Below are 370 nucleotides of genomic sequence, written 5' to 3' on the forward strand. Positions count from 1 at the left end.
GCCCCGCACGCGAGCTTTGCGGGCCCGGGCCCTTTCCCCTGGCGGCCTCCGACCCGCTTTCCGCCCGTTGTCGGGTGCAGGATGCCCGCCCTCCGGTGTTGCACGGCTGTCCGGTTTTCGCTGGTCGCCTGGCCGAGATGCCCCGTCTCCAGACCAGTGTCTCCATCGCAGCCGCGGGCATGTGGGTTCTGTGCCCTGGGCGCCGGCCCTGCCCACTCGCGGCGTCCGCGTCCCGCCGTCGTGGCTGGTGCGTCGGCGGCGTCCGTGTGGCGACGTCCTGACGTGCCCACCACGTTTCCGCGGGCCTGACCCCCGCAGCAGCATCTCCGGGTCCCACCCGTGTGCTGTCTGGACAGCGGCTGACGACCCC

The 370-nt window shown here is 73.2% G+C and overlaps 1 protein-coding gene across 1 annotated transcript in view; it reads right to left on the reverse strand.

Moving 5' to 3' along the window:
• Positions 1 to 370, reverse strand: part of KNDC1 (kinase non-catalytic C-lobe domain containing 1) — a 37,566-nt gene that overhangs the window by 27,301 nt on the left and 9,895 nt on the right. The gene's annotated exons all lie outside the window — the stretch shown is intronic.

Source organism: Pteropus alecto, unplaced genomic scaffold, assembly GCF_000325575.1.
Source record: "Pteropus alecto unplaced genomic scaffold, ASM32557v1 scaffold74, whole genome shotgun sequence".
Classification (NCBI taxonomy): Eukaryota; Metazoa; Chordata; class Mammalia; order Chiroptera; family Pteropodidae; genus Pteropus; species Pteropus alecto.